Raw genomic sequence first — 26,551 nt, 5'->3', positions numbered from 1 at the left:
ATCTTTTCAATATGAAAATACTCAACCATTTTCTTTTTAAATCACTGGGAGTTTCTCATTCTTATCTTTCACGGTCTTGCTAGCTTTCGGATTCCCCATGACATCCTTGAGGAGGAACAAGTCATGAGCTAACTCTAATTTGATTGCCAGCACACACACCTCATTGTCAGCGCCCCACTCCTCATTCTTCCTCTCTCAGACAAAAAAACGTCTGCCTTCCTCCTTCTGTTCTCTAAGAACCGGAGATAATTTTCCTATCTCCTCTTCACTCTGAAAATAAACATGCTATTTTAAGCATTGGAGAGTATTTGGCTCCAGCTGAGGGGCTTTTGATGCTTTCTTTGTTTTCCACGCACACTATTCTCACACCGGAGACGTCTAAGAAGATGATTGTTGAGGTAGCTTGTTTTGATCCCAAAAATACTCCAACAAAACATCAATTTTCAGAATGAAAAGACTAGGCAGAAATTATTAATGTATCTAAAACACCAAATTATCAATGCATCCATTTATCTGTACCGAAGTCGATCATTGTCTTGAAAGTTAAGTCACAAGTTGGAGTATCAAATTTGGGTTCAAGTACCAATTTTGTTTCTTCTAATGCAAAGGATTAGACAAATCGATGCTTTTTGCACAGCTACAAGTTATAATTCCAAATATAATAAATGGTTTTCCGATTAGAAATGTATCCACAAATCACATGTGTTGAAAAACAAGTTTATTCATACTATTAATAGTATTTTTAGCTATAAGAACAACATCCATCATCAAATGACAAGAATTACAATACAGAAGAAAGCAAGTGCAAGTGAACACCTTGTCTTATATTAGACCACAATAATCATTATTCATAATCAAATGTACAGCTATGATCACTACCACCCAAAGATGTCCTTGGAATCTCAATATATGTAAGATTCTAAACAGTTTGACAATCTTTTTAAGGTATCAAAAACAGGATAATAACATCGGTACTTCAAATCTTCAATTAAATTAACGCACCGTTGTTGCCAATAAGGATGAATATAAAGAAGACAAGCTACACCCAAGAAGAAAATAATATAAGATCCAATAAAGCTTGCAAAGAAAACCTGAGGATCTACTTCATACCATTGCCCTTCACTTGCATTTGAAGATTTTGTTGGTGATGGATGTGACTCATCCTCTCTAGTGCAGTTATTATCTAATGGTTCTCCGCAAAGAAACGGATTTCCTTCATAACAACTCTTCTCAAATGTTCCAAACTGTGCTTTCATGTCTGGAAGTTTACCCGATAAGTTGTTGTAAGCCACAGTAAACACTTCTAGAGAGTATAAATCAATCAATTCTGAAGGAATTTTTCCACTCAATTTGTTGTGAGAAAGGTCTAAACTCTCCAACTTGGTCAAATTTGAGAATGTTTGTGGAATGGAACCTGTCAATTGATTGTAAGACAAGTTCAATGCAAGAATTGAAGATAGCTCTCCTAGTTCCTGTGGGATTCTACCTGTTACTTGTTGCATGACAAATCCAATCTAGACATGTAATTAAGGATGTCACCATGGTAGGAGTTAGACCTGTATTTTGTTACAACTTCAACTGCAACTTGTTGACCATATACTATGTTTATGTAATCTCTTCCATTATTCCATTCGTTGAGCGTTTGGAATGTGGAATCAACTTGCAGGGACGCAACAATTCAATCGTCGCTATATGATCCATAGAGAAAATCTTTAACATATAGTTTTCCAAAGGACATATTGTGAAAGCAGTGCGGTATTGTTCCAGAAAGAGAGTTCTTGGAAAGATCCATTATGCCTATCTTCTTTAACCAACATAGTTGATTTGGAATTATACCACTGAAATTGTTTTCCCCCAACAAAAGTATTCTTAAGTTATGAGGTGCACTGATTTGATATGGAATGCTGCCAAAAAAGTTGTTATCTCTAAGGTCCAATGTCAAAAGAGACGATGAATTGAAAATAGATTTTGGTATAGGTCCTGTAAGTTTGTTTCCTTGCAAATATAAGTGCTCAATATTCTGTAGATTCATGCAAGAAGGTAACGATCCCGAAAGTGAGTTATGAGAAAGGTCTACTAATTGCAGGGAATTTGGTAGTCCACAAGGAATCTGACCTTCAAAAGAATTGTTACTCACACTACAAAAAAACAATTTTTTTATGACAGGAGATTTCTGACGTTTTTTAGTGTCTGACACGTCAGAAAATTTTTCTGACGGGTCGTTTCTGACGCGTGTCGATTGTCAGAAACATAGATGTTAGGAAAAAAAATTTCCTGACGTGTGAGTGGGTAAAACGTCAGAAAATTCTGACGTTTTACTTTGTCACACGTCAGAAAATTTTTTGACGTGGCAATTCTGCCACGTCAGAAAATTTTCTGACGTGGTATTTCTACCACATCATAAAATTGAAAAATTAAATAAAATATTAATTTTTCTTTTTTTAAATTTTTTCTGGAATTTTTTTTAAATTAAAAAATTTATTAATTAAAATTAATTTTCAATTAAATTTTAATTTTTCATTTTTTTTGGGAATTCCTCTGCACGGCAGTGAGGGAGCTGCCGTGCAGAGACCCACATTTCTCTGCATCATGGTGCAGATCCCACTCCCTTTCTTCTTTTCTCAATTCTCTCTCTCTTGATTTTTTCTCCAGCTCTAGCTCCCATTATTGATCCATTTAATTTTTTCACTCTGTCCCTCTTCTTGTCGATCTCCATGGTGCAGATCTGCACCATGGTTTGAGTTTTTGAAAATATTTTCAAAAACTCAAACCGAAAACATCTTCAAAAAATTAAAACCAACCATCAAGAAATCAAAAAATCAATATGAAAAACCCAAAAAATCTTCTTATCGATCTTCTCCTCTTCTTCTTCTTCTTCTTCTCTTCTCCTTTTTTTTCGTTTTTTTTTTCTTCTTCTTCTCTTCTCCTTTTCTTTTTCTTCTTCTTCTGCTTTCTTTGATCTGCTCCATGCTTCTCAATTTTCCCCTTTCACCTTCTGTTTTTCTTCATCCTCTAGACTGCAGAGAAACAAGGAAGCAGGGAGATTGAGACAGGAGAGTGAATGTGCTGGAAAAAAAAATGAAGAGGTAAAAATTAATAAGTGGGAAAAAGTTGAGGGGGGAAATAAAAAGAGGGAAAGAAATTCAAAATTCCGCCTACTGGGGGGCCAATCAGAAAATTATATATATATAACTTTCTGACGTGCGACACCTGGCACGTCAGAAAAAATATAAAATTATATATATATATAGGAGGGGGGGGGGGTGGAAGCGCAGTATGCATATAGATGCAGGGGATGAGGGGGAGGTGATAATAGATGCAGAAAATAAGCAGTTGAAATCAAAGCAATAGAACCGTCCAAGATGGCGGTATGACAAGTGATAATCAAAATAAACAACTGAAATTTTAAAAGCAGTTGATGAATATGGAAACTCAGAAAACAGATAATCGTTATAGATTATATGATAAAAACCTTTACAGGAGTAAGCGTTCGGACTTACTGAAGTAAGGATAGAAGAAGAAGAAGAATCTGAAGGGGAATGGCTAGAGTTTCAGAGAACCTCTTAAGTTGCCTCTCCAAATGCCTCTGCCTTACAAAGGGGGAAGGGGAGCCCGTTATATAGGCTGAACAAAAGTAAAAACAGTAAATTACAATCATGAGCCGCGTTCATGCGGTCAAAAGCAAACAGTAAAAAGTAAACAGTAAAGGCACGTCTGGCGCCAGTCTGAACAGTGAAAGCATCAATTTGAAATAGTAGATTGTCGGCACTGTAGAGTCGGCGGACAAATCTTGAACAGTGAGTGAACAGTGCATCTGAACAGTAATCCTGCGCGTGTCGTCCGGACATGAACAGTAAAAGTGAACAGTGATTTTGCACAGTAACTCCAAGTATTAATGAACAGTGATCCGTCTAAGATCAAGGAAAACCAAATAATCTAAAACCAGCCGTCAGGGGCTAGCTTTGTCGAACTGAACTATACTGGCCGTCATGGAGCCAGTTTTTTGGGAAAAACCTGAGAAAAACTAGCCGTTTGTAGGGCTAGATAAAACTGAACCTTGAGGGGTCGTTAAGGACCCAATTCTTCACATGTCTTCAGCCCCTGGGTAGGGTAGTAGTCCTGTGAGTCTTCAAAATATGGAGGAACCTGGATGGGCTTTTCAGCAGATGGTTTAGACGTCTCGTCTTCGTCATCTTCTAAGGTATCCAGGGCAGCAAGCAAGGCTTCAATCATTTCTTTCTTCTTGGAAGAATTCTTCTTTGAAGAGCTTGAAGAAGCCGAATGGGAGGAAGCAGGGGAACTTTCTTTTTCTCGTTTTGGAGAAGAGAAAGCACTGGGTGGAATCAACAAATTAGACAGGGCAGACGCCTTTGGGGCAGGAAGGGCCTTGGGAGCATGAGCCATGTTTTTAACAGCAAGGACAATGGAATCATTTAGTGAGCATTTATCCCACCATTTGATATACCAATGTCTTTGAATTTTGTCCTCTAAGAGGTGATATTGCCATCTCAGAATCCAAGGAATCTTAAAATTTTTAACAAAATGAAGCATAGTAGGAAACTTTGCTCCATAGGAATCAACCTTGTAATGACCTTTGAACATTTGAAAGGCATCAACAAGTTGGAGGGGGAGAATATCAGGGAGACAACCAAATTGGTTCCACCACCTGGAGAACCAGAGAGGGAGGATACCATAGAACTCTTTATCAAAACTGACAAACCAAGAATGTTCAAATTTCGAGGTTTGATGAAGCAAGAATTTGAAAAAAGCATCCACGTAATCATAATAATTACAGGGGATGTTGAACCCGTTAAGGGACCTGGAATCAGAAGGGTGATTACCCCATTCTTTTTCCAAAATAACTTTCTTGAAATAAACACTGTGGTAAACTGTTTTCTGGGGGTTAATCTTATCCTGGATGGTCTTGAAGAAAACAGAACCTGTTTGTTTCAGGATAGCAGAATAGTAAGCCAAATTTTTCGAAGGATGTTCAGGGATCCAATGAAAGTTTGGGGGAAAATAGGAGACGGCAATATCTCCGGGGGTGAGAGAAGGGGAAACCCGATTTAACTCAACAAAAAATAAATTTTGGTAGTAGGGGAGGGTCATGTATTTGGACGACGTCCGGTCGTACTTGACAGAAGGTTTCTGGGTAGGATCCGCAAAGGGATCATAGGGAGTAGCAAGAGTGCTGGAGTAGCAAACCTGGGAACCAGGACAAAAAGGGGTGAATCTGTTGGTTAGGGCAACAGATGAAAATGGCAATGGGGAAGCAGTAGGAACAATGGAAGACTCTGACTTGATGGTCAGAGCCTTGGAAGTAACTTTCTCTTTATCTTTTTTGCTTGCCATGGTGGCACTGCAAAATTTCAAAAGGAAAGAAATCAGGAATAAAGATGCAAAAATCTTTAAAATATCACAAAATAATTTTAAAATTATTTTGATGCAAAGCAAAACAGTTATAATAATATGCGCCATGTGCTGGGTGCAGGTATGAACAGTAGGTAAAACACGACCGCCAGGGGGAGTGTTTAAACAAGATAAAGTCCTAATGGGAATAGGGTACTCATCAGACTCTAATCCTGAAAACCTATTAATCAACCTATTAATATCAATCTCAAATTTGGAAATAAATTGGAATTGGATATTAGAACCAAACTTGATAGTTGAAACACCAAGTTCATCAACAGAAAAAGGATAAATCAAAGAAAGAAAAGGCATGCCAAGAATTACTTTTTCTTTCATATTTTTAACAAGTACTGCAGAAGTATGAAAATGAACATCATTTTGGCAAACATGAACGTTATTGAGTTCATATTTGATATGCAACTTATCACCACTAGCAGAATTCAATCTTTGAGTGGATGATTCAAAATATTTATTGGGAACAAAACCTTCTTGAATGCAATTCAAGTCAGAACCAGAATCAATTAAAGCAATAGCATCAAAAACATATTCATCAGAAATACGGATATGAACTTTTGAATACCATTTGGGAGGAACAACTTTACTAATCATACTGACAACCTTAACCTCATCAGAGAGAGGTTTATGGGTGGATTCAGCCTCATCATTATGCTCAGAAATTTTAGTGTCTTCGTTACTGGAAGTACTTTCAGGAAAACATTTGTTAAGATTTAACAGTAGAAGCTGTTGTTGTAAATCTTTGTTTTCAGTTTTCACAGCTTGCAGGTCAGTCTGCAATTTCACAATATCTTTCTTGATATTACTAATCTCATGCTGCAAATCTGAGACAGTAAGCACTTTGTTTTTCGGATTTGAAAAACGTTTCAAAGTGTCTTCAAGAGAGATTTTGGAAGTAGCTGGTTTTTCAAAATCTTTTAACATGAGTTTCTTAAGTTTTTTAAGATACTCTTCTTTTAACTCAGGATTATCAATTTTTGAAATCAGGGTTAAAAGCAAATCTTCTTGTTCTTCTGATTTGGACATCATTGAACAAGTTTTTGTGTTGCAGCAAGAACCGGCACAGTTCTCAAATTTATAACAATTTTCAAAAACAGAGGAATCAGAATGATAATCAGAATCCGAGGAGGATGTAAGATAATCATTAGAAGAGTAGTCTGAAAAACCATTGTTTTGAAAAATTCGAAAGATTTTTTGCTTTTCATCGTCCTTGATGTTTAAAGCATTAATCTCTTGTTTAATCTTTTTGGGAGGTTTAGGGCACTTGTCCGCATAGTGTCCAGTTTCTCCACAATTAAAACATTTATCTTTTGAAAAATATTTTTCAAATTTAGAGTTTTTACTCCGTTTGGGAGGTTTAGAAAATTTAGGTTTGTTAAATTTTCTTGTCTTAGCTCTGTTGTAATATGGAGGGGAAGATTTCGCAAAATCTTTTCTGGTTTTCTTCTTATGCTTCTTTGAAGGAGCAATAGGAGGCAAACCGAATTGTTCGCAGAAATTTCCCATTTCATATTTAGCTTTCTTGGCGTTCTTAAGCTGTTGTCTGATCATTTTTTGATCGATGCACATCTTAATACCAAGTTTTTTCACTGTGGAGAATAAATCTCCATAGGTTAATCTTTCAAAATCAATAAGACCAGTGTCTGTACTGATCAATTCATCTTTAACCTTGTGAGCAAATAATGAAGGCAATCCATCAATAAACTTTTCTTTCCAATAAGGCTTTTGGCTATCAGACCTCATCATAACACGGGAAAGAAAAACATCTTGATACCATCTATAATCAGACATAGTAGGGCATCGAAGATTGTTCAAATAATCAGAAATGTGAGAAGTAATGTTGGAAGGAGTTCCAACAAAATTCTTGATAATTGTATAAATCAAGGTGTTAACACCATCAGGTTCACCCATGCCAACGTCCTCATTGAAAATGGGTATACCTTCTTCATCACATTTTACTGCTTTCCTGATCTGGTTTCTTCTATCTTCAGTGAGATAATTATCCCACCAATTTCGAAGGGTTCCAGAAAAACCAGTAGCAAGTAAATCCACAATATCAGTTTGACTTTTACTGTGGTTTGAGATGTAGCCATTAGCAACCATGGCCATATGATTCATCTTGTTGAGCAGTTCTTGCTCGGACAAGCCATCAATGTTCCATTCATACAACTTATCAGCAGAAATAGAAAATTGAGTTTGCAAAAACCTTTCCTCAAATTGTAAATCAGGAGGGGTAGGTTTTGGATAAAAATTCTTTGTCTGATTGAAAGTTCTAGATCCGTCAAAGATCCTTTGAAGTTTCGGCTCCATTTCAATCTTGCCAAAGTTTTGTTCAAGAACTTTGATGTCAGAATCTGTGGAATTAGCAGAAGATTCAGAATCAGATGAAAAAGCTTTTTCCATGGCAAAATTCTGACCAGGGGTACTGGCACGAGTCGTCTTTAACTCGGTCAGTTCTGCAAGCAATTTGTTCACTTTCTCAGTGTTCTTCTGAGAAGTGGTTTTTAAACCAGGAGATTTCTTTAAATCAGGGAGAGAAATCAATGGTTTTTCAATCTTTGGGGGAACATAGGAAGACTTTAAATCAGAGGAAGAAGAGGGAAGTTTTTCTTCAATCCGATCTAACTGTTGACCTATGATGTGAATGGATTCGGAAATAAAATTATTTTGCTCGATGATTCTCCTATCGTTCGTGATAGGGTCCTTATCATGAGTTTTGAAAGGGGAACATTTAATAACCATGTTGTTGACATTAAGAAGAGTGGTCTCAGTAGGAGGATGGGAAGATCTGATTTCAAATTTATCCTCTCTGACAAACTTCTTTTTGACAACGTTCAAATCATTTTCGTCCGGAAAATGTTTTTGAAGAAAATCAAAAAATAAAATGTGAGTCTGGGACTCGATCATAGTCTCAGCCCATCGGACCTTGATACGATCTCGTTCCTTTTGAGAATATTTGGCACGGTAAGCATGCCGCAACTCACGATTTTCTTTTGAAGAAAAATCTTTGTTCAAAGCAGACCAATCAATGACAGAGAAGAAATCTCTGATATGAGCAGTGATAACATTACACTGATGGGGAAAATCAAAAGGAATAGGAGCAACAAAATCAGAAGCAGAGGGAGAAAGAGATCCACGATCGTCATCCGTCAGTGGATGATTTTTCGTAGAATAAAAAGCAGATGAAACTTGGGAATCAGTGGAAATTCCTTTGAGTTTCAAACCAGGACTAACTGTGGGATGAAGATGAGGAGAATCGTTAAGGGATTCTTCGACATCTTTATCTCTACGACGGAGTCCTTCTGAGGTCGTTGAACCAGCAAAAGAATTCCTTCGTTCGTTAATCAACAGGGGACGTTCAATTCTGTTTGAATATCCCAGATCAGCAAAATTGATTTTAACAGATCCATCCATGTATTGTTGGATGTAATCAAGATTAGAGGCATCGTTAACTACTCGAGAAGGTTTTGCAACACCTTCCAAAAGCCATTCGTTGGGGAGTTCAATCTCAGCCCACCGGATCATTTTTGGAGTTTTAATATGAGCATTCTGAGTAGAGCTCTGAATCAACAGAGTCGATTCGCCTGTATTCTTAATCACAGCACGTGGATCAAGATTTGTTTTCATCAACTTGTAATAAATACGGTAGATGATAGCAACAGGATGGCTACCTTCTTCCATATTATAACCAGATGTGAGAATATTCAGCGTCAGTGCTTTTAGAATATGAACATCGGTTAAACTCAAAGTCATGTTTGGGAAAACATCAAAGTGGACAGGGCCACCAAATAATGAAGACTGAATTAAACCAATAATGCTTGTTTTAAAATCAAGAAAACGAGCATCACGCAAACAAAGCAAAACAGATGCATTAATACCGAGTCGAGTCAAGGATTTGACTGCAACCTGGACAGAACCAACATGCAAAAATCTGAATTTCTTTACAAGAGCATTGTTAACAAAACGCTTGCTGAACAAGGTAATAGTCTGATTATTACCCGTGACCGGAAAGGTCTGTTCAACAGTTTTGACAGAATATTGAATCTTAAAAGAAGATTGAAACCAAGTAGTGTTGTAGACATCCCTAGCGTCCAGCTTGGGAATGTTCCACTTACTGAAATCATTATCACCATCAACCAAAATATTTTCGTAGTTAACCACGTCCGGTGGTAAACTGGAATTAGAGCTAACAGAAGAAGTAGATCTCCACATTATGACACACAAACTAAACTCATAATCACTCACTGGGTGAAGTCTTAAAGGATCTCATCCTAGGTACTCACACACTGGTAAACTTCCTAAAGACACTAGACTATCTGCACATACCCTTGGCCTAGCCCTTTGGTGAAACTATCCACATATACCCTTGGCCTAGCCCTAAGCTGAAACCAGAACTATTCGCACATACCCTTGGCCTAACCCACAGCTCTTCTTCACGCCCTAACGCCAACTCAGGCTCAAGCGGGACTTACAGATACCTCGACTACTGTAGTGACGGGGTGGCGAACTACCGTTCCTTACAACAGAGGTGACGGGGTGGTGGACTACCATTCCAACAAAAGTGACGGGGTGGCAGACTACCGTCTAACGACACAGAGAAAGGTTAATAGGGGGTAAATAAAAAGGAGGAGGCAAAGATTATGCACTCAGGGGGGGAGAAAGAGAGAAGATGTATAATCAAGGCAGCAAAAGACCGACAACTCTTATGGCTCTGATACCAAGGAGGGGGGGGTGGAAGCGCAGTATGCATATAGATGCAGGGGATGAGGGGGAGGTGATAATAGATGCAGAAAATAAGCAGTTCGCAGAAATTTCCCATTTCATATTTAGCTTTCTTGGCGTTCTTAAGCTGCTGTCTGATCATTTTTTTATCGATGCACATCTTAATACCAAGTTTTTTCACTGTGGAGAATAAATCTCCATAGGTTAATCTTTCAAAATCAATAAGACCAGTGTCTGTACTGATCAATTCATCTTTAACCTTGTGAGCAAATAATGAAGGCAATCCATCAATAAACTTTTCTTTCCAATAAGGCTTTTGGCTATCAGACCTCATCATAACACGGGAAAGAAAAACATCTTGATACCATCTATAATCAGACATAGTAGGGCATCGAAGATTGTTCAAATAATCAGAAATGCGAGAAGTAATGTTGGAAGGAGTTCCAACAAAATTATATATATATATAATTTTCTGACGTGGCACTGTAGCATGTCAGAATTTTCTGACATGGCACATTCCAATGTCAGAAAAATTCTGACGTGGTAAATGTGGCCACGTCAGAAAATATATAATTTTTTAAAATTTCTAAATCTGTAATAATTTTCTGACGTGGGAATAGTACCACTTCAGAACATTGCTGACGTGGCAACAAAATATTTACTGTAGCCACGTCAGAAAATCCCATTTTTTTTGTAGTGTCACTACAAGACTTCGCAAACTTGTCATGTTTCCTATCCATCTAGGAATCATTCCTGACAATTTATTGTTGCTAATATCCAAAAACCCCATTTCAGACCATCCAAACTCTTTAGAAGGTGCAGCCGGTAGATCAAATCCTGTGAACTGATTATTGCATAACTTCAAACTAATCAAGTTGGTGCGCCTAGCAATCAATTTTGTTGGTACCTTTCCCGAGAAATCATTAAAGGACAAGTCCAAATTAAAGGACAAGTCCAAATCCTGGTGCAAATGACTCTTGTGAACAATTGAGGATGGAGGATAACCTTCAAAATGATTTCGAGATAGATTTAGATATTTTAAGTTCGGAGTTATCTTTCCAATATTCTCTTGAAGTTGCCCACCTAAGTGATTGTCAGAGACATCCATATACAGAATACTCTTGCATCGATTTGGTGGCAAATGAAATTTACCCATGAAAGAATTATTCTGAAGATATAGCTCTCGTAGTCTTGTGTTGTTTTCAATCAACCAAATAGGGAAGCTTTCATTCAAGTTATTGTGAGACAAATCAATTATTTCCAATTCGCGCTGGTCAAGGAGAAGCTTGGGAATGTTTCCTGTGAGCTTGTTCAAATTACAGTTAGATAGCACAAGTATCACTAACTGAAATGAGAAGTCCCAACCTGCAGATATTTCAGTTTCTATCTCAAGCTTGTTGTTTTCACTCGCTAATAGAATCACCTTAAGCTTAGAATGATTAGCAAATATGTTGAATTGGAATAGACCGTCAAATTGGTTATAACTGAGATCAATGTACTCAAATGATGTGAGGCTGGTTATCAGATATAAAGAGATGTTTCCAACGAATCGATTCGTAGATATACCTAACAATCTAAGAGATGTCAAATTGTTTAGGCATGTTGGAAGGATCCCTTCAAAGAGATTATCATGAAGATCTAACTCTTGAAGCTTCTTGAGTGAGCACAAATCTGTCAAAAGGAATAACATTAGAAATGTCTATCTTAACTATGTTCCACTCTAAGAATCAACAAGAAAAATCAGGTTTTAAATATGGGTTTTACAAAATGAAAAAAAAAAAAGAAAAAGAAAAAGAAAAAAGAAAGTGAATGGTCAATTGCTGAGTTAAATCAACCATGGTCCTTCAATTCACCTTATCTCACATTTTTAATCAATTGTAGATAATTTATTAGATTGGTAAGACTAACAATTTGCAAACACTTGATTTTCTAGTCGATTCTTACCTTTTGGAAAAGTGCCATTGAGAAAACCGTGAGCTAATGATATAGCCTTTAAAGAAGATAGTGGCCCGATATATGGAGAAATACTGGAATTAGACAAACCTACTACAAGTGAAGAGAGATAGTGTCAATAAAATATTTAAAATGGCATACCGACTAATAATAAATAGAAATTCAATTTCGATTGCAACTTATTTTAGCCTTGAAATTAGATTACCAAATTGTTTTAGGGCATGTTTAGGATTATGTTTGAGGGGCCTAAAAGTGCTTTTAACATTTAAAAAGTCCGTTTGAAGAAAACAATACTCGTTTGGTAAAAAAATTAAAAACATTTTTAAAGGTTCAAAAAGCCTAGAAATGACTAAAAAACACTTTCGGCAAAAGCTTAAAAATGAAGCTTTTGCCCAAAAACTATTTTTGAGTTAAAAACTCTATTTATCAAACGCAATTCAAAATAAGCTCCTAATTGATGATTACAATGAATTAAGAGTCCTAGTCCTAGTCGGTCGGTCAGGTATGTAGATGATTTAAGAGTCCTATTTGCATTAGTAATTCTCTTTATTACCCTTCTATTAAAAGGGAGACCGTTAATGAAGTACTATGCTTGAGAAAATTATGTCCTCGTGTTTGTCCAACCAGCAACCAGCAACCGCTGCCATTTAAAAACCAATAGAAACCACGAACCATTCATTTGCGGAAGAGACCAAAGCTCTAGAAGCGAGTGCGGCAGAAGCAAGGTATGGCTTGAGGAAAGAACATCAGGAAACCAACAAAGATTCAATCTCGTTCCCGAAAACGCAGAATGAAGAATCAAACCCAACTGTTATGCACATTTACCATGACATTGGAAAAGGAGCTGATGATGCTGGGAGAGCATAGACGAATAGAAAAGAAAAAAATTAGAGAAGGACAAAGGAGTTTTGTTAAAGAAGAAAACAGGCCACTTGAGTCTTCAAATGGCATCTGACACAGCAAAAAAGCTGAAATGAGAATTATAATGGTACAATGGTTTATCCTGAGAGTGAAGTAGTTGACTTTTATACAAAATGGAACAATTCAATATGTACGACTTCAGATGATGAATTGGGCCATTTGATAAAATCCCAATAGACATGGAAGATCTGACGCTTCGATTTTTATTTTTAGATTTCACGATGATATATATTGAATCAACAAATTAAGCTTGACGCAGTCAATGGGAATGGTGAGATTAAGCATAAGGAGCTTCTCAAGAAGATTGGAAAATTCTTGAAAGCTTTTGAGTACTATCTAGAGAGTTTTTTGGGCACTATGAGAAAGAGGGGAAAAAGATATTAGGTTCTAGCTAGACGGCATATGATGCGCCAATGGAACAAGATATTCTTAGTGGCTTGCTTAGTTTCATTGTTTTTAATACTTTTTAGTACTTTCTTTTTTAATTGAAAGTGGCATATATTGTTACAGTGTGAATGGTAGTGATGTAGCACACTAATGGATTCAACCAACTTTTTTAAATGCAAATATTAATCTGTCTTTTGTGTTTACCTCAATGAGTGTTTAATCATTTTCTTAAAAAAAAAAACTAAGGTAGCTATTTGTCAAAATTTCAAACCACAAGGACAAAGATTACATTTATCCCTCAAACTTTAGTTTGGCTGATTACCTTGGATTGTTAGGGGGCCTTCAAAATTATTCCAAGACAAATCCAACTTCTCCAAGTTTTCAAAAGCTGATAATTCTGCATTGTTAAACAGAACATAGAAAATTTCAAACATGAATATTGGAAGTTTCTATAAGTAATACGGAAGATCAATATACCTTTGGCAGGAAAGGATCCTCCTATATGATTCTAAGCAAGATTCAAATTCTTAAGGGATTTGACTGCGCTCAATGACTCAATGATGCTTTTGTCGAAAAAGTTGTAACGAAGATCTAAGGTTTCTAGTTTTTTCAATCTTGACAAGCTTTCCAAACCTGTAATAGATCTATTAAAAACAAAACTATGCAATTTGCAGTGTTTAGAAGAAAAATAGCGTTTTATAGCTTAAACAAATTTGGCTACTCTACTGTTAAAGTCAACAAGAAACCGTAACTGATATGTAATGTTGATTATAATGCACGTAGGGAAACACACTGATGCATTTCATGCTTCACACAACTTTCTTTGCATATTTCCGACATGATGGACATCCAAGAACAATTGTTGTGGTTCAAGTCAACATCAACAAAATGGGATCGATGTAGCAATACAATCTCATAATGTTTACACACTTTTTTAATTATCTTCTATGAGCTACTTGGGCGGCTCCTATTTTGCATTTGTTATCGAGTAGGGTAGACTAACTGTAATACTGATAACAACTTTAAGAATTTAGGATTTTTGTATTGAATATTAGTGATTGATTGAGATACAATAAACATCATCCCAACCCTACACTTGCAGTTGTAATTGAAATTATATTCTTTTGATCGCAAACTTTATAGCCTATGTGGTGGTTTTCTATTTTTGGTAAAAAAAAATTAAGAGAGATTTATGTATAAATTGGAACAAAGAAGAATATGGTATAGTTTTCCATTATTTTGCGTGGGGAAGAAATCTATATAACGTTTCCTAAAATCTTTGAGCAGTAAAAATTTGAAAAAAATCAAAAACAAAACAGAGGATTGAATGCAGGTGGAGAAAATTGTGACTTGTGTCATAAAATAAATAAGTAGTTTAATAGAAATATGAAAGATGTGTGTAAAATAGTTATGAAGTAATTGAAAATTTCAAACTTAAGTGTGTGTCTCTCCCTCTCATTACCTTGGATTGTCAGGGAGCCATTGAGAATATTATAACTTAAATCCAACTTCTCCAAGTTTTCAAAAGCCGATATTCCTACATAAAGCAGAACAAAGAAAATTTCAAATATGATTGTAACTGCTTCCAGTTTCTATAAAATAATTCTGAAGATCAACATATGTACCTTTGATTGGAAAAGATCCTCCAATGAAGTTCTGTTCAAGATTCAGATTCTTAAGGGATTTGATTGCAGGCAATGATTCTATGATGCTTCTTTCTAAATAGGTGTGACTAAGATCTAAGGTCTCCAGGTTTTCTAATCTTGACAAGCTTTCAAAACCTGTAGTAGATCTATTAAAAAAAAAGAAAAAAGAAAAAAGAAAGAAAAAAAAGCAAGTATGCAATTCGTAGTATTTAGACGAAAAATAGTATTTTACGGCTTACTAACTAGATATGCACAATTCAAACTTCTGGACAACATCACTTGATAATCACTAGTATTTCGTGATAATTATTTTAAATCAAGAATATATGTTCAGCTTTAGGGGATGTAAGTCCGCTTGTAAGAGATACTAAAGAAGTGACCATATAATTACAGAAAAAGTACAATTAAAGAAGCTTTGAAATGATGATCATAAATATAAAGGGAAGCGATATTAGATTACCTGTAGTTGTATTGAACCATCCCAAATCATTTCCTGCAAGACTCAATGTCTTAAGGGAGGCAAGTCGACTTAGAGATGGTATAATGCTATAATTAAAGGAATTAAAACAAAGGTCCAATATCTCCAATTTTGGAAGTAGTGCTAGCCTTTCAAAACCTGGAAGAAAATGATTGGAAGACACAAAAAAGAACCCCATCTTATGCTTCAATACAAAAAATTCAAGATTAATTTGATAGAAATATTCAATTTCAAATTGATTTTCATACTCTAGCTTGAACCTTATGATTGATGCTTATAACCTATGGTTATAGAGCACTTGTCAAATTGTACATTCGAATGAAAATTAGTAAGAAGTAAGTACAATGGAAGGTATCAAATTGTGCCCTCAACAGAATTTGTTCTCTATATGTGATGAATAATTCTACAATACATGCATGCATGCCATCAATAGATAATAAATATGTGAACATAATCACGGAATAAGTACTATTAAAGAGAGATTTGAAATGATAATAAATATAAAGGGAAAAAGGCCGGCTATAGTAGTAGAATAGCTTCCAATGTATTCCAAAGTTCAAAAGAATTCCTTGCAAGACTCAATGCGTTAAGGGACATGAATCCACTTAAAGATGCTATAATGCTATAACCAAGGTTCAATATCTCCAATTTGCGAAGTAGTACTAGCCTTTCAAAACCTGGAAGAACATTATTGGAAGACCAAAAAAGAATTCCATCATATATATATATGCTTCAATACAAAAATTTCAAAAGCAACTCGATAAAAATTTTCGGAGTGATCCATTCAAATTGATATTCATGCTCTTGAACCTTATGATTGATGCATCTAACCCGCCGTTAAATTACTCTCTCCATGACAGAAAACTTGCCTTGCAGTGGTAGGAAACCATTATAGTAATTCCTGCTTATATCTAGCTTGTTCAAGTTTCTCAATGCAATTAACTCTGCATTTCAAATTAAAGATAAATGAAAATTAGTAAGAACCAAGTGGAATCAATGTATCAAACTATAAATCCTCTCATAAGATATAAGATAGAAGAAATCGCCTTGAGCAGGAAAGTATCCTTGCAACTTATTCTGAGTAAGAATCAAAGTTTCAAGCGATGTCACTGCACCCAAAGACTGTGGAATACTATTATTATCAAAGTAGTTATAACCAAGGTCTAAAATTCTCAGATTCCTTAAGCTTGACATCTTCTCAAATCCTACAAAAGATAAAAAGAAAAAGTTACTGGTTGAATGAGGAAAATTAATTAAAAAAATGATGCTAATTGTCAACGGCGTTTGTTCACTACATAATTCTTGTACTATACTTCTAAAATATTCATACAATACATGCATGCCTTCAGACTTCAGTACGTATATGTGTAACAACCCATGACCATTCGTCTAATGGAATGCAATAGTAATCTAGTTTTACATTATATGGCTTTCATTTCAATTTAAGTATTATGGATTTACTTAACATGGAAATTATCCAATGGTTTACTTGGAAGTGTAGAGGGTGAAGGAAAATACAGAAAAAGGAGAGGAGAGGGAAGTAGGAAATTTTATTTTTATAATAACTTCCAGGTTATATGTTTTAATTTTAATTTTTTAATAACTTCAACGTTAAAAACCCTGTGGGGAGGAGGGAGCCCTTGCTTCCTCCTTTCCCCTCCCCCCTACTCCCCTCTTCTTTCCTCCCTCTCCCCTTAGCTTATGCTGCGCTGCCTCCATCCGTCCTCCACCATGCTGCACTGCTCTTCTCCTCCCCATAATCAATTGGGCTTTAGATCTAGTTTTTCAAATCTAGATCTAGTCTACTTAACTGGTTTCGCTCAACCACGTGTCGGCCCACCGTGTTCCCTGGCTCCTCAGCTACCCATTGGCGCAAAACAGCTCCATCTCGTCCATCACACGCCGGCCAGTGCGTTTTGCCTCCCTTGCCCCAGCTGTTGTAGCTGTTTGTTGGCTTTTTTATTTTTTTTGAATAAGGGTTTAACTTCTCCTTAAATATACTTTCATGAGCAATCTCTGGGGAGAAAGTTTTTATCCTGACCTTTGAGTCGAAGATGATTAGTTTCGGTGTGAGGGTTTTACTCCCATGACCGTGAAAATCAAATTTAGGAATATGAGCTACCTATGTATTAGATTGAGTCTGCTTGGAGCAAATCTATTTTATAACTGAAGTTTAGACATGAGTTAGTGAATATTGAAGTTATAAATATGACTTGCTTATAAGATTTTTATATTTGTCTTTATGACATTGTAACCACATATATAGGTTTATTGTAAAAAAGAGACCTCGTAGCTTGTCAAAAGGTCTCCTGATCTCATTTTATTTTTCTGGAGGTCTTTCACTTTTTTTCCATCAATATGGTCCCTCTTGGAGTGGAATTTATCCAAGCACTATCAAATTCACAGACAACAACATCAGTAAAATGTGATGCTTAATCATTCAGGCTGACAATATATATGTGTATACTCCAACTCCAAGGCTGAAGAAGGTCCGACCCCTGGCTGTAATTATTAATATAATTCAGAATCACGCGGGACACCCGTGATTCAACAGAAAATACCAATTATAAAACTTTATAAATTAATATTTGTAATTAAAGAGGTAAATCCGACCCCTGCAATTCTTAATTTTATCACCCAAGAGAACAAAAGGGCTCAAGGAAATCTTTTCGCTTTTTATTTCTTTTTGGGTGGAGGGAATTAGCTAGAATAAAGACGATCATAATATAATTCTTCGATCTGCCCCTGTTTTTTATGGAGGGGGTCGGTGGTATGTATGCATAAGAAAGGAAAAGCAGAGGGGCGGGAGAGAACATACCTTCATTTGGTAGGCAACCACCAATTGAATTGGCGGATAGATTAAGACTTTTTAGCTCCTTCAATGGCACCAACATTGACACGTTTAGCAACCAACGGTTCTCATCATCTTGACCGTAATAATTGTAATCATAATCTTCATAGTAATCAGGATCATGGTTTAAGTTGTAGAGGGAAAGGTTGATGACATGAGAGTTGGTGGAGTTGCACGTGACCCTCTCCCAACTACAACAATCACTCTTTGCGTCGTCCATCCATGAGGGAAGAACATCTGCATGAATAATATTGGATTTCAGAAACGCCTTCAGCTCAAGCAGAGCAATTCTCTCTTCATGGAAGCAGCCTCTGCTGATGAAATTGAAGAAACACAAGTAAACCCCATAGCAAAGCTTTCACAAAACTAGGCCACTCCATTCTTGACAAAAATTGTTTCATTATTTTGTAACAATATAATAAACCAGTGTACCCCGAAGGGAAAGGCCTCTCATATATATATATATATATATAGGTATATACAAGTTTGACGGTTTCATTTCCGAATCCATGATTAATGGGTCCACAGAAAAAGTTGTTTGTCCAAAAAATTATTTTCTCATGTGTAGAGGCGTGTGCGTGTCTATAATATTGGATAGTGTCTTCATTTGCTGAATCACTATTAAGCCGTGTCCTATTAATGTAACATGGTTGATAAAAGAGAATTTAATTATCCTAATTTAAATATTTAATTTTGAATGTTTAATGTGAAAACCAAAATATATATATATGTGCATATTCCTAATTTTTTTTTCCCTTCTTCTAGGCGTAGATCGTAGGCTTGTAGCTAGAGCCTTGGTAAATGTAAAATCCTATTAAAGTTATAAATGAATTTTTATTTTTTTTTAAACAAAAGACTTGCGTGAGATGAGTGATTCGCACGTGGAAGATTCGAAGGCATCACTAGGTAACTCAACGACTAAATTCAAAAAGAAAACAAACTTTTGATTTTGTTCGATGACTTACTTTTGTAGTTTATATACATGGCAACTGAATTCACCATTTTGTTAGGCTATTCTATCTAAGGCTGACTTGGTAAATTGAGATTGGTTTTGTAAAATTGACATGCCAGAAGATTGTCTAATTGAGATTGGATTCGAAAACTATAGACAATCTCGTGACAGTTCATATTTTAAGGAGTGACATTATAAGTATCACATAAACTTTCATATCAACTTGTAAATAATTTATAGTAAAAATTGATGGTACTACTCTAATACTACTATAAATGAAATGTGATGATCTAATCAACCCATCAATGGTAATTTTCGAAAGTACCATTTGGGTATTTTCCGTTTGGGTGGGATGTGTCCAAACTAAAAGAAGTCAAGTCATAAGTCGGAGACTTAAGTAATTTTTAAAGGATAAAGTTTTCTTTCAAATTGGATTGGATGAATTTTCTCTAACCTAATTTATAAAAATGACATATGTCCATTTTTTTTAATAGAATGTAAAATGCACATGAATTTTTAATACAATTTATTCCAACATTGTCACTTCTATTAAAAAAACATGTGATTTTCACATGTTTAAGAAACACGTATCAGTTTTATAGATTAAGTTGAATGAATTTCCTCTAATCCAGTTTAGAGGAAAATTTTGTCCATTTTTATAAGAAATAATTTTCGTACTACCTAGCTTCCTCGCTCAAACAATGAGCACCGCTTTTGGAATCTGACCTAAAGCAGCAACTTTCACCCATTGTCTTGGTTTTTCCTAATTAAAATAAAATTATAATGCAGTTATTCAATGCTAGTGGATCTTTTTGGGAAGTGATCGTTCAATCAAGATATAGGTTCTTAAGTTAGTAGAATGTCAATAAGTAACTCTTAAATTTTTTTAAAAAAAAATATGTGAGAGATGACACTTAATTGTCTCATATTGAAGTAGGTTGAATGAAATTTCCTCCAAATTAATCTAGAGGAAATTTATGTCATTTTTAAAAAATTTTGGGATCTCAATCCTCTCTTTGCTGGATCCGGATCCCTTCCAGCCCATTTTGGACTTGAGAGTATCCAATTAATGGCCAAAGATCCTGAGGCCATAAATTGGACATCTGCCCCATTAATAAAAAAAATAATAAAATATTATATATATTTTAAAAATAATTAAAAATTAAAAGTAATAGGGTGGCCGGTCACCCCCAAGGGCCAAATCTAAAAAAAATAAAAAAAAATAAAAAAAAAATAAAAAATAAAAAATAAAATTGATCATTGAGGGTGGCCAGACCACCCATGTTGGGCCTCGGGGTAGTCCGGCCACCTCCAAGGGCCAAACAAATTTTTTATTTTTTATTTTTTTTAGTTTTGCCCTTGGGGTGGCCAGACCATCCCCAAGGGCCATAAGGTGGTTCGGCCACCCCTGGCCCGGCCATTGGGGATCGCTCTCAAGCCACCCCAACTAAAATGGGGTGGTCCGGCCACCCCCTATGGCCAAGATGGGGTGGCCAACCACCCCTTATTTTTTTTATTATTTTTTAATATGAAATAATATTTTATTATTATTTTTTGTTAGTGAAACAAGTATCCTATTTATGGTTCTAGGATTTTTAAGAAGAAATTATGGTCATGAACTAGATATTCTCCAGTCCATTTTAGACTGGAGAGGACCCTATTCTCTCTTTGCTCTCTTCCATCAACATTAGGTGCCAAATACCATTCTCTTTCAGCTCCATCTATTGCCCCTTTGAAAATAACATTCATCTGTGGCCCTTGATTAATCAATCCCCTTCAATATGAGCCATTGAATCAATCCCCTTCAAAATGACCCATTGAGTCTAAATCCTTGTGCATTTATGCCCACCTGCGAGTACCAACACCCATTTTCCAATTCAACCCTTCTAATCTCAACCTTCCATTCTCCCCGAATTTAATCCAAAAAACCGTCCATAATTTTTACAACTCCAGACTTTCAAAGTGTGAAACACCGAGGGTCCACCTAACTAGATTTTTGGTAAAACAGTAAATTCACCCAACTCAAATAGAGGGGCTTAGAGACTTAAGAGTAAGTGCAGGTCCATTTATAAGATAGTACTATGATAGAGAATGGATCATGATAAAAATTACTAATTAAATGAATAATTTTTTTTAACAAAGTTAGAATGTGCGGAAGAATGGTAATTACGTTTAAAAAAAAAAGAAAAAGAAAGACTGTATTGGAAAATTGAACCAAATCCAAGAGAAGTCAACAAAATGATAAACAAAAACTGAGATTTTTTTTTAATTTTTTATTTGGTAATTATCCTTTCCCTCATGAACTACCACTCAATTACCATGTACCCCATCAACTACCAACTTTACATTACGACCCCATCAAACTGCCATTTTGTAACTAAAAGCTCCATTTCCGTCAGTCAAGGTCGTTAGGTCGGACGGCCAACCCATCACGTGTGCGTAAAGTTGGTAGTTGATGGGGATTTATGGTGATCAAGTGGTAATTCATGTAGGGAAATGATAATTACCGCTCAAAAAACGCATATGCATTCAAGGCATGTGTTGACTGTCCGACTTAACGACCTTGACTGTCGGAATGGGGCATTGGTAACGAAATGGTAGTTTGATGGGTCGTAATGGAAAGTTGGTAGTTGATAAGGGTATATGGTAATCGAGTGGTAGTTCATGGCGGAAAGAATAACTACCCCAATTATTTATTTTTGAGTTTGAGAAAAATAGAAGTAACAAAAGGCCTTCCTTAGTATGACTGTTGCCGAACTTGCCTTCAAGTGAAATTGATGTGTAGGAATAGGCATTATATTCCAGCACATGTGCTTATGAAGAGTCCCTACTCAATTTCACTTTCATTATGAAGAGTCCCCATTACAGAAGAATCAGAAGGCTATCTCTGTCTGGCCATTGCCTAAACCTTTAAACACGGCAATCAATCCCTCCTTCAATTCCCATAATTTTTTTTTTTTTTGACATGTCCACACAAGAGGGGGAGGGGGATTCGAATTAGTAACCTCCGCTTCATAAGGCGTGGTTTCCAGCCGATTGAACTATCTCTTGAGGACATTCCCATAATTATTTGACCAAATAAGGATCACAAAAAAATATCTGTCGGTTTGAAGATAAGAAAAATATTATATTTCAAGAACTTATGAGAAAGAATACCAAGAACACACGTTGATATAGATAGCTAATAATAATAACTTCACAAGATTAAGATATAATAAGATTATTGACCATATCTAATAAATCAATATTTATTCAGATAAGTGTTGCAATACAAAAAGAGAAATGATTGGTGTTAATATTTTTCTTATCTCATCTTAGAAATTAACCATTAGATTTGTGGACTTATGTGAACTCCACATAAGTCAATGGTAAATCCCACAAATTTAATAGTTGATTTATTAAATTTGTAAGAGAATATAGAGAAAATATGGACAAATTATTGACACTAATAATTTCTCATATCAAAACTGACTTGCATATGTTAGACTTCAACAACAAAATAACAATTTCTTAAAACCCCCATGAACTACCACTCAATGACCATATATCTCCATCACTACCAACTTTACATTACGATCCCATCAAACTACCATTGCGTTACCAAAACCCCCTTTCGACAGTCAAGGTCGGTAAGTCGGACAGTCAACCCATCACGTGGGTGTCACATGCCTTGAATGCATATGCATTTTTTTTTTTGTAATTATCCTTTTAATAAAGCGGAGGTCACTAGTTCGAATCCCCCTCCCCCCTCTTGTGCGGACATGTCAAAAAAAAAAAAAAAAAACCAACTTTACGCGCACATAATGGGTTGACCGTCCAACTTAATGACCTTAATTGACGGAAATGGGGTTTTGGTAGTGAAAGGGTATTTTGATGGGGTCGTAATGTAAAATTGATAGTTGATGGGGGTATATGGTAATCGAGTGGTAGCTCATGGGGGGAAATGATAATTACCCAAAAACAAAAAGAAAGTAACCAATCAATTTCTGAAAAAATATTAATCTTGTGAAGTTATTATTATTATAGGGGATAAATATTGCAAAATTGGTCCTTGTGCTTAGCTTAATTAGAAATCACACACACTCAAATATAAAAAATAATTTAGAGGTCCATGTAGTTGGCCTAAATCACAAATCACTCTCTGTGGTATAAAAAAATAATTTATAGGTCCTCAGGATAGACCAAAATAACAGTTTATTTCCTGAAATAAATTTTCATGCTTTAAAGACAAATGTCAGTATAATAAATGGACTAAACCGATTTTCTCCATCTTAATTTGAATTAAAACTTAGTCACAATTTATTAACTTTTATGTTGTTTATATTTATTTTTCAATGTTTAGAAGATGTGATGGTCAAATTCTCACAAAATGCTCCCAAACCATGACGAGGAAGATGAAAATGAGAGAGGGTTACACACATAGTAAAATTTTAGGGATAGAATAGATTAGGTTAATTTACTTTAGCAATATAAAGTAGAATGAGGGATGATATTTAATCTTAGCTGGTGTCCTAAAATGATGTGAAAAAATTTAATTGTCATTTTTTAAAGTCAGAAATTAATAATATATGTCACGTTTTTATTGGGTATGACGTGAAAAAGTTACGTATTCTGTTAAGTTACTTAACATAAATTGATTTTGGGAAGTAAATTGTTATTTTGGTCTACCTTGAGGACCTATAAATTATTTTTTATACCACAAGGAGTAACTTATAATTTAGGCCAACCTTAGAAACTAATTTTACATTTATCCCTTTTTATTATTAGCTATCTATATCATCCTGTGTTCATGGTATTCTTTCTCATAATTAAGTTGTTGAAATATAATATTTTACTTATCTTCAAACTGAGAGATATTGTTTGTGATCCTTATTTGGTCCAATGATTACAGGAAGAAGAGATTGATGGCCATGTTTGAATGGCCAGATAGAGTTAGCCTTCTGACTCTTCTAAAATAGGGACTCTTCATAATGAAAGTGAAATTGAGGAGGAATAGGCATCCATTATATTTCAGCACATGGGACAAGCACCTCCAGACTATTTTTAGTGTTTTTTTTCCAAATATTTGTCATCTTACGTGGAAAAATGACTTCTATTGGCTCCTAGTGAAGTCAAGGTAAATTGTCCCCTACTGGTGAACGTGCTCATAGGGCTAACTAACAGTTTCTATCCACAACTACCATTATCTTTCTTCTTTTTTCTTTTTTTTTTTTTCTTTTTTTTCTGGAAATATCGCAAGTATATTTGAAAAATGACAATATCTCAAGTGCCACTAGCAAGCCTTAAATCATGCAATACTAGCTGTTGCTCCATGCGATATTAGACTCTAGAGCTTATTAATTAGTTTCCTTTCTTTTATATTGTAATCCCATTCTCACTAGTGTATATAATGTCTGGTAGAATAAGTCTTCCAAAGACGAAAATCTCTTTTTATCTTTACATTCAAAGTAAATACATGTTCATCTATCTTTAATCTACTATTGGAATTTAGTTTTTATTTTTTTATGAAAGTAACACGTATATATATATATATATAAGAGTTAAATGCTTTTTTTGGTAGTTGTGGTTAGAGCCATTATCAAATAGCTACTTTGGTTTCAAAAAGTATTACATGTGATACATGTCGTAAACTAACATACCAACTTGCATCTTTAGTTTAGGTTTTGTCTATTTTTCTAACTGAAATTCACATCAACACACTTAAACGCGATACATGTACTAGATGAATTTTTAATATTTATTGAAACATTAAAAAATAAAAAGTAATTTTTTTTTTTTTTTCCTTTCTTTGGCCTTTTTCCCCGTCGTTACTTCTGCCTATAAACCATAGGATAAAACTAGATATCCCAACAGTTCTTCTCAAATCCATTTTCTCAAATGATCTGGTTCATTATATATATATATATTTTTTTTCTTAAATGAATGTGGGGTCCAAATAATTTGGGAAAGGGAATTTGAGAAGAAGTGTTAGAATACCTAGCAAGTAGCAACCCTCTAAACCATATAATTTTCCTTAAATTTGGTTAAATGTAATGGTGAGGATCCTTATCCTTTGTTCTCTTCCATCAACATTAAATGCCAAATTAATATCATTCGCTTTGAGCTACATCTATTGTCCCTTTGAAAATACCATTCATCTGTCACCCTTGATTAATCCCGTCCAATATGAGCCATTGAATCTAAATCCTTGCGCATTTAATCCCCACCTGCGAACACACATTTTCCAATTAATCCTTTTAATCTCGGATTGTCCCCTCCTTGTGACCCTGCTCGGCCAGAGGCCTATCCACAAACCATAATAATAATAATAATAATTATAATTATTATTATTATTATTATTATTTAATTCTTATAAAAGTTTACTAAACACATAATTGTTCAAAGTGCTAAATTACATTTTTTCCTAGAAAATAATAACAAACCATAAGTAAACTATCTAGCTACTAAGCAATTAAGCCTAGCTTTAACACACTACCAAAAAAAAAGAGGTTCTCCAGGCGCCCAAAAAGTGCTAGGGAAGAGAAAACAAACGCTGTGAATTGTAATCCCGGTGTTTGGTGTTATTGCCGTGTTAAACAGTGTCGGCAAAGCTTTTTCCCGTCATTTTGAGCGAACACTGGTAAAGATAATCTCAAGGACGGTGTTTTCTGCAAACGCTGGAGAAGGAATATGTATCAATGTCTTCTGTCAATGCCGACAAAGGAGGATGCCAGCGTCTTCTACAAACGCCGGAGAAGGAATATGTGCCGGCGTCATTTGTTGACGCTGGCAGAGGAGGATGCGTAGGCGTCCTCTGTCGACGCCAGCGAAGGATGTTGTGCCGACGTTTTAGTTTGGCCGAACCATTGGGCCAAACTAAGAAAAAAAAAAATTTAATGGAGTGGCCCTAGGGGGTGGCCGGACCACCCCTGCTAGGCCATGGGGTGGCCGAAGCCACCCAAGGCCAACAGGGGTGGTCTGGCCACCCCTTATGGGTTGGCCGGCCACCCTTAGTTTTTTTAAAATATTTTCTAATATTTTATTATTTTTATATTTATTTTTTTAAAATCTAAAATAATATCTTATTGTTATTTTTAGCTAGTGGACATGTGCCCTATTTATAACTTTAGGATTTTTAAAAGAAATCTTAACTATAAACTAGATATTCTCGTTCATTTTGGACTGGAAAGGATCCTAATCCCTAAATGAAATGGTGAGGATGCTTCTCCTTTGTTATC

General features: G+C 35.4%; 1 pseudogene across 1 annotated transcript; it reads right to left on the bottom strand.

Annotated features, from left to right (window-relative positions):
- Positions 1-901: 901 nt before the first annotated feature.
- On the bottom strand, positions 902-18,762 carry LOC132162293 (cuscuta receptor 1-like; annotated as a pseudogene). The gene is made up of 12 exons (XR_015909378.1): positions 18,350-18,762; positions 16,578-16,736; positions 16,401-16,475; positions 15,514-15,669; positions 15,033-15,287; positions 14,870-14,944; positions 13,885-14,040; positions 13,730-13,804; positions 12,091-12,192; positions 10,858-11,817; positions 9,085-9,091; positions 902-2,138 (listed from the first exon to the last, which is right to left on the bottom strand). The product of XR_015909378.1 is annotated as a cuscuta receptor 1-like (transcript).
- Positions 18,763-26,551: the final 7,789 nt, after the last annotated feature.

Source organism: Corylus avellana, chromosome 10 (genome assembly GCF_965113065.1).
Source record: "Corylus avellana chromosome 10, dhCorAvel1.hap1.2, whole genome shotgun sequence".
Taxonomy (NCBI): domain Eukaryota; kingdom Viridiplantae; phylum Streptophyta; class Magnoliopsida; order Fagales; family Betulaceae; genus Corylus; species Corylus avellana.
Note: the sequence above shows the minus strand (reverse complement) of the source record. Positions and strands in the feature narration are given on the sequence as shown.